Source organism: Euprymna scolopes, chromosome 37, assembly GCF_053919585.1.
Source record: "Euprymna scolopes isolate OS-2025 chromosome 37, ASM5391958v1, whole genome shotgun sequence".
Lineage (NCBI taxonomy): Eukaryota > Metazoa > Mollusca > Cephalopoda > Sepiida > Sepiolidae > Euprymna > Euprymna scolopes.
This window is the reverse complement of record NC_136518.1, coordinates 46497665-46507464: the sequence shown is the minus strand read 5'-3', so window position 1 is coordinate 46507464 and position 9800 is coordinate 46497665.

Here is a 9800-nt window from a genome sequence, read left to right as displayed (position 1 = left end):
TTAACTTTTGATAACTACGCCCGATTCCAGCATTATCATTCAATAATTATATTCGATCCTAATTACTTCGTTTCTAACTGAAAACCGGATGCTATCTTCTTCAATATACAGGAGAATCTAAAAGAAAAAAAAAAACTCTTTTGGAATGTATGATATGAACGAAAGAATATCTAGCATCCAGTAGGATGCCTCATCTCCAGCTAGAAAAACTGATTGGAAAATTAGATAAGATAAAGAAATATGTCATCGTTATAAATTTAGTAATATTAAAAGATGACGTACGATTAAAGAGTTGTTTTTGACATACTTTTGTGATGCGGAAACTGCCAGATCGGAATCGCGCAAAAATAAATGCGAATGCTTCTATATTTATGCGCAGGTGTACGTATGTGTGTGTGTGTGTGTGTGTGTGTGTGTGTGTGTGTACGTGCCTACTATTCTTCGTGCGTACGCGTCTGTGTGCTTTTTTATTCGTCATTTTCCTGCTGACGTTCGACAGACGTTGTGCTATCGATTTTCTATGAATTGGTCGCCATTTTCGCAAAGTCATCGTTATTTGTAACACAATGCAGCATGTCGCAGAATGAAGAGCCGGAGATGGTTAGCGTAGAAAGAGGAGTGGGAGGAGAATAGGAGAAAGATAGGGAAGGGTATGAAAAGAGAAGAGGTGAAAGAAAAGAGGTGACCTTGTAGTAGCAAGGAAACTAGTAAGAAAAGATAAAAAGAAAAAAGAAGGAAAAACGGAAAGTAGGACGAAAGCAAAAAAAAAAAAAAGAAAAGAAAAAGAAAAACGAATGAATTAGTTTTATGAATATAATCAAACCTTTTTGGTTTTTCTTTTCTTTTAAGAAAAGAAAAAAAAACAAAAAAACAAAAGAGGCTGTGATGCTCTTTCCCACAGAAAAGATGTTGGGAGCCTCTCTGCTCTATCGTTATTTTCATGGCAGGTGCTCGTCTTAGCTTCAATTTATAGACCCCCTTGCCAAACTTAAAAAAAAACCTCGTCTACTTACAACCACTATCGACAAATTTGATCCATTCTCTGTGTGGAAACTTAAAGAAAGAACAATTCATGTAAGGTGTTAATACTCCAATTGAAACTTACAGCATCCGGCAAAACTAAATCTACGATAAACAATAACATTTCATCTTCCGCTAACATACTTTCATCTAACTTTTATTTCGTATTAAATATCTCCTACAATGCATGCACTACAAGTTACAACATTTTCGAACATGTTTTCTTCTCGTGAATAAATATTGATGTTAGTTGTATGCTGTTTCTTTTATAATAAGCATAAAAATAAACTAAGTAAAACGGACGATGGAAGAACATTTTAGTATCAATTTTTTTCCATTACATTTGCTCATCACTCTTTGTGATCAATGCTTCTGACTACAAGTAGGATTTTTACGCATACAAGCCGTTTTAACATATACGCCAGAAAGTAGACAGGCACAAATATTTACACCATTAACGTATGGTAGATAAAAGGATATACAAACGGACAGATAGAAAATTATACAAAGACCGAGAGAGGTAGAAACATGATGATTGCAACGTCTTGTCAGACGAGTGCCACTTCCTCAGACATTTAAAATCCATGAGCCCAAATGCCTGAGGGAGTATCTATACAAAGATGATTATACAGAGTCTTAGCCTTGTACGACAGCTAAGACTGTCTCTCGGTTCAAAATTTTGAGATCCAGCAACAAGCAAGAGCAAGATAGCCAGCAACAAATTAAACTGTACAGCTTAATGTACATGGATTATTCAATTTGTAAACTTGAATTTTTTGGAGGGTTTTTTAATATAGGAATAAAGGTTGACAAATAAATGTTTGCGGTTTTTAACAATTCAATTAAGATGAACATATCTCGGCTCAAACAAAAATTTATTGATCGAAATAAGCACCACTAAAATGTACACAACGCAAAACAAGTTTATTTCTGCCAGTAACGTAAACATATTGCGTTCTGATGGCGATGAAGTCGCTGAAGACGTTTTTGATATCGCTTTGAATTTTGAAGCATTTCTCACGCACAAAGTTGTCCAGAGGCTTGAAAAAGTGGTAGTCGATAGGTGAGAGGTATTGAGAGTATCGCGGATGAGACAGTTTCGTAGCCTAATTCATTCAATTTCTGTAGGGTCGGTTTAGCAACGTGCGGTCGGGCATTTTTGCGGAGGAGAATTGAGACTTTTCTAATGCCGGGTGTTCTTGTCGAAGTTTCTGATGCATTTCATCCATTTGTTGATAGCACTTCTCCGCCGTAATGGTTTCACCTGCATTAAAAAAAAAAGGCTGTAAGGGATGAGACCAGTCAAAGACCAACGAACAGTCAGCATAGACTTTTTTTGTTGCAACTCTGGTTTCTGGAAGTGTCGTGGAGTTTCGTCGGCGTCTAATTACTGAGCTAAGCGTCCTCGGTTGTCGTAAAGAACCCAAATTTCATCATAAGTCACCGCCTGGTCGAGAAACGTGCCGTTCTTATTGAGTAAAAGAAGGGAAGATTACACTTCATAACTGAGTTTCTTTTGGTTGTCGTTCAATTCGTAAGGCACCAATTTATAAAGTTTTTTTGTCTTTCCAATCTCTTGAAAGCGATTGGAAATCGTCGTATACGTTACGTCTCATTCAGAAGCAAGTTCTCGAACAGATGTACATGGATAAGTTTCGACTAAAGGTCTTTCTTTATTGATCGTTGTCAGCATCAGATAACCGACCATTATTCTCATCATCTTTCGCTGCCATGATAAACGACCAGTATTCTCATCATCTTTCGCTGCCATGAAATGTCTTAAACCACCATTGTGCTGTGTGTTCGGTAGTGGTTCCTTGGCAAAACTCTTAGTTGATATCGCGAGCTGTTTCAACAGCTTTTCGTCATATCTTGAATTGAAATAAGAAAATTGTACGGCTTTGTTTATTTTTCATCTTGTATTCAACGTTTTGAAAAGAAGACACAATTGTTTCAAAACGATTGTAATTTAAACGATTAGATAAAGCTTTCAAATGATATATAAAGTCAAGTTATCATAACGGAAACTTATTTGAAAATACATCATTTAAAATCTCAATCAAAAAATTCCGAAAGAACTTTCTTCTCAACCTAATATATATATATATACATATATATATATATATATATATATATATATATATATATATATATATATATATATATATACATATATATATATATATATATATATATATATGTGTGTGTGTGTGTGTGTGTGTATTTATACATGTATATGTATGTATTTATGTATTTATATATATATATGTATATATATATGTATGCATGTATTTATATCTATATGTATGTATGTATTTATATATATATGTATGTATTTATATATATATTTATATATATATGTATTTATATATTTATTTATATATATATTTATATATATATATATTTATATATATTAGATATTATATAATAAACATCAAGTGCGCTTGAAAGCCAAATCACAACACAATATTAGGAAAATAAAAAAAATATTTTACTTGCTTGAAATTTATAATTTAAATTTATTTCGTTCGGAGCCAAACTCCATCCTCAATATATTGTTTTTATTTCTTTTTTCTCTCTTCTTCTTTCTTGCCATGTTGTAAAATTTGAGAAAGAAAAGTCTGTTTGTAAAGATCCGCGCGTTGTCTTTCAAGCAAATAAAATATTTGTTGATTTTCATAATATTGCGTTGTGATTTTGGCTTTAAAGTGCACTTGATGCGTAGTTTATTTTATTCAAATTAAATCAACTTTTCTATAATGGAAATCACACCCTTTACACACACACACACACACACACACACACACACACACACACACACATATATATATGTCAGAACCGACACATCAAAACACACACACGTGCGCGCATACAACCACACACAGACATAACACCCCTATCTCTAATACAACACACTGAACAATACCAACCCTACTTAACCTCGAAACCAACAACACTAGGAGACACCTAGAACCATAGTATAATATCTGTTCCAACACCTCGCTCCCTCCTCAGTCAGTGGAGGAGAACCTCCTCATGACTGAAACGACTATCATCCCTTCTATCATCCCCCTCCCATACCTATACCCCCTCCAATGCCCCCCCCCTCTTGGGAACAAAATCTTCCCCACACTAGGAACCGATCCTGGGTCTGGCCATACCCACATGGGGAGACAAATAAATAGAAACATTAAAAAATCCCCTATTTTAAATACCTCCCTCTTTCTAAACAAACATAATATAAGACTAAAACGATAAATCACAATAATAAAATCCAAGAATCCAAAAAATAAATATCAAAATAGAATGAAAGCACCCCTACCCTTATTTCAGAAGAGCCAGTCCCCCCTCCCCACACATACACATTAGTAACGACCTCGAACCACAGCCGGCTTCCTAAGGAAGCAAATAACCCCAAAATACTATAAAACAATATACACATTCCCAAACCAATAAAAGCAAAAATACACACACGCACACACACACGCGCACGCACACACACACACACACACACACACACACACACACACACACACACACACACACACACACACACACACACCCTACCCCACCCTAAAGGAAAAGTAAAAAACATTAGCAGAAAGAAATAGCGACTACAGCCAGGTTAACTTCTCCCTGGACAAGCCCAATAAAAAAGCAATAAAAATTCAGCATACCAATGAATAATAAACACTTACAAGCCTCCACCCCTTGGAAAAACTTCAAATTAACAACGAAAATCGCCATTTTTACACATTTGAAAATAATTTCTGACGAGGACGCATCACAGACCGTCTGAAACGCGCGTAAACGATTTCAATGACTTAAAAACATTATTACAATGATCCAAACATAATTCTCAATGAAAAACCAAGACACGGAATAATAAAATAATGTTAAAAAATACACATTGTTGGTGACTACTCCCTTATTTAAATATATATATATATATATATATATATATATATATATTAAATTTGAATTCATTATTGAGATGAGTATTATTTATTAATTTATTTATTGCGGACTATTATCTTAATATTTCTTAGTTGTTCCTATTTACAATGCCTCCCCACGGGACAGAGTTAGACACCAGGGTCGTTTTTTAATGTGGAGAAAGGAACAAAAATAAAAATTGTCTCAGTCGTGAAGGATTTCTCCTCCACTGATAGAAAACAAGTAATTGAAGTGCAGCATCTGAAGAACAGATGGTATTTATTTGCTCCCCCACCGAGCAAATTAGGCACAAGGCCGATTTTTAAAGTGAGGAGTGAAGGGGAAATGGGGACCAACTCCCCGGGGAGTAGGGGAGCTGGATAGTGACAATTGGTATGAAGGGTTGCCCCTACATTGACCAAGGTCTTATATGTGGAGTTGCCCCCACATATGGTCTTTGCTTGCAGTATCTGTCGGAACAGAGGTATTTATTTGCTCCCCCACCGAGCAAATTGGGCACAAGGCCGATTTTTAATGTGAGGAGTTAAGGGGAAATGGGGACCAACTCCCCGGGGAGTAAGGGAGCTGGATAGTGACAATTGGTATGAAGGGTTGCCCCTACATTGACCAAGGTCTTATATGTGGAGTTGCCCCCACATATGGTCTTTGCTTGCAGTATCTGTCGGAACAGAGGTATTTATTTGCTCCCCCACCGAGCAAATTGGGCACAAGGCCGATTTTTAATGTGAGGAGTTAAGGGGAAATGGGGACCAACTCCCCGGGGAGTAAGGGAGCTGGATAGTGACAATTGGTATGAAGGGTTGCCCCTACATTGACCAAGGTCTTATATGTGGAGTTGCCCCCACATATGGTCTTTGCTTGCAGTATCTGTCGGAACAGAGGTATTTATTTGCTCCCCCACCGAGCAAATTGGGCACAAGGCCGATTTTTAATGTGAGGAGTTAAGGGGAAATGGGGACCAACTCCCCGGGGAGTAAGGGAGCTGGATAGTGACAATTGGTATGAAGGGTTGCCCCTACATTGACCAAGGTCTTATATGTGGAGTTGCCCCCACATATGGTCTTTGCTTGCAGTATCTGCCGGAACAGAGGTATTTATTTGCTCCCCCACCGAGCAAATTGGGCACAAGGCCGATTTTTAATGTGAGGAGTTAAGGGGAAATGGGGACCAACTCCCCGGGGAGTAAGGGAGCTGGATAGTGACAATTGGTATGAAGGGTTGCCCCTACATTGACCAAGGTCTTATATGTGGAGTTGCCCCCACATATGGTCTTTGCTTGCAGTATCTGTCGGAACAGATGGTATTTATTTGCTCCCCCACCGAGCAAATTAGGCACAAGGCCGATTTTTAATGTGAGGAGTGAAGGGAGGGGGAATGGAAAAAGAGGACCAGCTCCCGAGAGGTGGGAAATGGGAGCTGGTTAAAGGTCAGGTATGTGGGGTTGTCCCCACATCTGGTCTTTGCTTGCAGTATCTGTCGGAACAGATGGTATTTATTTGCTCCCCCACCGAGCAAATTAGGCACAAGGCCGATTTTTAATGTGAGGAGTGAAGGGGAAATGGGGTCCAACTCTCTGGGGAGTAGGGGAGCTGGATAGTGACAATTGGTATGAAGGGTTGCCCCTACATTGACCAAGGTCTTATATGTGGAGTTGCCCCCACATATGGTCTTTGCTTGCAGTATCGGTCGGAACAGATGGTACACTTTGATCTTGACCCGAAGGCCAAGCAGTTATTTCTTAGTTGTTGTTTCACGACGTTTTGGCCAACAAATATTCGTGGCCGAAACGTCGTGAAACAACAACTAAAAAAATAAGGATAATAGTCCGCAATAAATAAAATTAATAAATAATACTCATCTCAATAATGAATTTCAGTTAAAATGTATTTTTACCATTCGGTACGGACTCGACCATGGAAGATCAGATAAGAAATAAACTTGGATTTATAAGACCAAAAAATCCATCCTTGATAGCCCTTCCTACCCAAAGCCGGCCAGAGTCTTACTTGGCAAAAACCGTGGTGAGGCGACAAAAACTATGGATGGCAGTAATTTCTGAGAATACAGTTAGGAGATTCGGAGATCATATCATGTCGCGGTTACCACCTGACGAAGGCCAGAGGAATAGTTGACCGAAACTTCGTGAAACAACAACTTGGAAAGAGGAGGATAATAGTCCGCAACAAACAAACAAATAAATAAATTCATATATATATATATATATATATATATATATATATACATATATATATATATATTTACATTATATATATCTATATAGTAATTATATATATATGTATATATATTTATATTATATTATATATATATATATATGTATATATATATATAGTAATTTATAAAATATATATGTCGATAAAGCTACACTAAATATTCCGCGTTTCATCCACTCTAGGATTCTTCAGGCTTATGAGTGAATTTTGTGGTTGTCTGTCGTTTTTATATACGCACCTTCTATTGAGATTTTAGTTAGCCAATCAGCTTTCTAGTATCCACCGCGCCCTTCCTATCAGCCAATGAACATGCACTTATAGGACAAAGGCCTATTTTACCTCTGGTTGACCTGATTCTTTGTGTTTGTTCTATTTAGCCTGGATATCTAGTGTCTTGACCTGTTTTAAATCTAGATTAGTTTTTTTATGTTAGTATATATAAAATTTTAGTAATTCAATAATTTATGACGTCAAATGGTTAAATTTCAAATCAAAAGATTTTTATTATTCTATGTAAGACAAAGAATACATTTGATATATTATAACTCCTTATCCTATAGGATTTCGATGTTTACCATATATACATATACTGTACATTGAGCACTTTTTATTTAGATAGGATTGTTCTTATAGAATATTACTGCAAATAATATTTTGTAAGACCTATAATTATAGGTTCCCATACCAGTTAATTTAATTGGATAATTTATTCTGAAGTATATATATATATATATATATATATATATATATATATATATATATATATATATATATATATGTGTGTGTGTGTGTGTGTGTGTGTGTGTGTGTGTGTGTGTTTGTGTGTGTGTGTGTATAATTCATAGGTTAAGGATTATTCTTTATTTTAATTCCTAGTTTGAATTTTTGATGAATTAATAAATATTGTAATTTATTCAAATTTTATTTTTACCATCAGTGTATATGGAGCTTTCTGTTTATTGAAAGGTTCTATTACAAACATATATTTTTTTTTAATTTTGCCAATTATATAAGCAACTTTATTTTACTTCATTTCTATGTTAATTTCTTGTAGTCTAGAGGCAGAATTGAAGCCTCCAGAGACAAGGTTGACTTTATGACTGGGTTCGAATCTCCTAAGTCGCATAAACTCTGTAAATTAAAAATTACTCAATTTATTATTCGACAAGGTATATAAATTAAAAAATAAACATACTTATTCCATACAGTTTAAAAAAAAAATGACCTCCAACCGTCAGAGGAAACTAGCTAGAAAAATGCTATTCATAGCAGGCTATACATTTTTCTGATTAGCACATAATTGAAAACTATATATTATGCAAGAATAGTCTTCAATTTATGTGAATTAGCACATAAATATTTATAGCAAGCTGATGATTGTCCTTTTATCTAATTACTTTCCCTTGAGGATAAGAGCTATTCTTTGAAACTGTATGTAATAATGAAACTTTTTTAAATATTTGAACCTGTCGAATAATAACTTGCTGTAATTATTAATTTACAGGATTTATTCTGACTTCCTTATATTCATGGTAGATCTCAAATATTAAACCTATTTCTGTTTAGAATTGAGGTTTAAATATGAAAATTAATATTTATACGTTTATTATTCATTTTGTAAGCTTGAACATTTTTAAAATTATATATGTGTACATATAAAAACATACATGAATCAATAAATATATATATGTATATTTATATATATATATATATATATATATATATATATATATATATAAAATTTATGTATATATATATATATAGGAAAACAATAAGAATGGGAAATGAAGTCATAAAATCTATATATTAGTGAATATAGAATGGTTCATTTATATAAAAGGAGTATAACAAATTCATTTATTTAATAAGGGTATGCAAACATTTAGTTGGGGGATAGAGGGGACCTTTTATACCAAAGTATTTCGAAGTCTGAATTCATTCTCTTCTTACTCATAAAGCTATATATATATATATATATATATATATATATATATATATATATATATTTGTAGTCATCGACATACAGTCCTGTTTCGTTGTATCACAACTCATCAGTACCGCTAGACTAGCATCTCTCCCAAGCCAAGGATTGAACCTAGAACCGTCGTGTTGACAGTCGGCGGTTCTCCCACTCGACTATGGAATTGACGCCCGTAAATAACTCGTCGGAATGTTTATTTAAATAGACACCCGCATATATATATATATATATGTATGTATATATATATATATATATATATATGTATGTATATATATATATACCATATATATATATACCATATATATATATATACCATATATATATATATATATATATATATATATATATATATATATATATATATATAGTCATCGACATACAGTGAACAGACAAGACAAGCAACTACCTCAAGCCAATACTCTAATTTGTATATCACTTCCCAATATGCTCAACCCAATATAGGGAGCTTCATAGTCATCCACATACAGTACTGTTTCGTCGTTTGAAATAGTTTTCCAATATCTTTTTTCCCTAATCAGAATAATTATTTCTATAAAGTCTGATGAAGTTATTGGATCGTTGATACGATTTGCTTAACGAAACATGTGTAA